Here is a 2,288-nt window from a genome sequence, read left to right on the forward strand (position 1 = left end):
TCTGGTCCCGGTGCCCTCTAGGACAGCAGACTGTGACACAGCCACATAACAGACAAGGAGGGACTGGCCACACCAAAGCCCACCAGGTCTCTCTGTCCGTCCATTCATGGGAGAGCAGCGGCCAGCTGCTGGTTGACCAACCCCAACTTCTGAAGGCAACAGCGGTGGCCCCAGAGCTTGGTTTTTTGGTCTTCTCTCAGGCCTGGGTGGCTCTCAGCCATGTCCAGTGTGGTCAGCTTGGAGGTGCCGCCGGGTCTGACTGAGGGGGTGTCTGCTGGACTGCCCAAGGGCCCAGGGACAAGCGTCCACTCCTGATGGCTGAGTACCCGGCCTCAGTGGTCAAGCGTCCTCTCTGACTGGTGCACAGCTGTTCTGGGGCCACCGCCTCTGTCCTGATGGGTCATGGCCTGCACCACAGGGTCATTCAACACCCCATCTCACTCTCTCCAGGCCCAGGCTTCTTCTTCATGGGCGCTGGTCTGGTTGGATGGTGTCCCTTCGAAATCCATGCCGAAACACTCTCCCCCTGTGCTCGGAATGTGAGTTATTTGGAAACAAGATCGTTGCAGAGGTCATTGTTGAGGCGTGGTCACCTAGGAGTGGGGAAGACCCTCCCCCGATGTGACCCCGTGTTCTCCTACCATGGAGAAGGGAGTCTGGACGCAGAGAAGAGACTCAGCAGGCTGGGATTCGAGTGACGCATCTGCAAGGAGTGCGTGGAGTCAGGGCGTCCCAGGAGCTGGATGTGGCAGGAAGGGTCCTTTCTAGAAACTTCCGAGGGGGCGTGGCCCTGCCCACACCTCGATTTTGGACTTCTGGCCTTCAGCTCATGGTTCTTGGTCACAGCAGCCCTTGAGACCAATCCAGGTGCCCACCAGGCCATGACTCCCTGGGGTCTAACATAAGGCAAGAACCTGCAGTTTCAGTAAAAAAACAGTGGATTCCGGGTTCCAAGGAACAGAGAGAAGTGGTGGACTCGGGTCTTTGGAGCCAAACAGCCCGGATTCTCCTCCATCCTCACAAAAGCGCAAGAGTGTTTCCAGAGCTCAGGGGGCTCCAGATATAGTCAACTCCGGTCCAAGTCTCAGTTCTGCCCCAGGGAGGCTGTGCTGCCTTGGGGAAACTACCCGACCTCTCTGAAGCTCAGAATCCCCATCTGTGAAATGTGGACAACCATGATGCCTAACTCACAAATTTCCTGTAAGGCTGAGTTATTGAATCTGTGTAAAACATAATGTCTCAGTACATAGTTAATAGCCAGGAAGTCACATTAATTACAAATCAATATAATTTGTGGGGATAAATTCTACTTTTTTCCCTTTTTAAAAGCTGTATTTAATGCTGTGCTATCACTGCCCAAAGCAGTTTTCCAATTCCAATTCAGTCGTGCATCAGACACAGGTTTCTTTTCACGTAGGAAATAAAACCACAGACTCATCTTAAGAGGACAAGGAAAAAATGCTTTCTGGAATGAACACCAGCCTGGGCTCTTCTCGGCGTCCCTTGTCCCAGGGAGCACCCAATCCCCCATACTGGTCATCAGGAGCGGGGTTCACCCAGGCGACCGGGGTGGCTTCCTTCTGGGTGGGGTTCTCCTTGTGCTTACTCCTAGCTCCCCAAATAAACAGCAGGTCCCTGAAGAACAGGGGTTGTAAGAGAATACTTCCTCCCCTCTCCAGCCCTCGTTCATTCTTTTTTCACCTGAAAGGAGTTAAAATATTCAACGAAGAAAAATCGAATGAAATTAAATGAATAACAGATGAAAGTAAGGTAGTTAAGAATGGTTACGCCACACTTTGGAGCTTGTGGACACCGTCTGTGGTGTAGACGCTGTTCACGTCTTCCGGTTTGAGCCAGGGTGTGTCTGGCAGCCTTGTGAGGTCATGATTACGCGAGCAAGCCCACGTGAGAGGGGGGCCTGGGTGTCAAGACTCCAGCAGCTCATCCGAGACCACCTAATATCTGAGTCCACACAGTAGCCAGAGTCGTTGGCTGCAGGGCTATCGCTCCCCCTAGGGTGCGGGGAGATGACATCGGGTGACAGGTGCAGGTCGCTTACGATGGCCGTCTTCAGGGCCCAGGGGACATGAGCTCTAAGTAGATTGCATCAAGCCCACTCTTGTTTCTGGAAATGAACGATGGCACCGTTCCTAATTACACCAGAACAACAAGTGAAAAACACGGCTCTCAGGACAAACTGGCTCACGCAGTCCCCTAGGCTGCAAACACCACCCTGGTGTCCAAGCTCCTGGGGAGAAGACGTGGCCCCCCATGCTGTGGCACGCTGT

This window comes from Carlito syrichta, unplaced genomic scaffold, assembly GCF_000164805.1.
Source record: "Carlito syrichta isolate Samal-C Ts95f unplaced genomic scaffold, Tarsius_syrichta-2.0.1 Scaffold155927, whole genome shotgun sequence".
In the NCBI taxonomy this organism is placed as follows: Eukaryota; Metazoa; Chordata; class Mammalia; order Primates; family Tarsiidae; genus Carlito; species Carlito syrichta.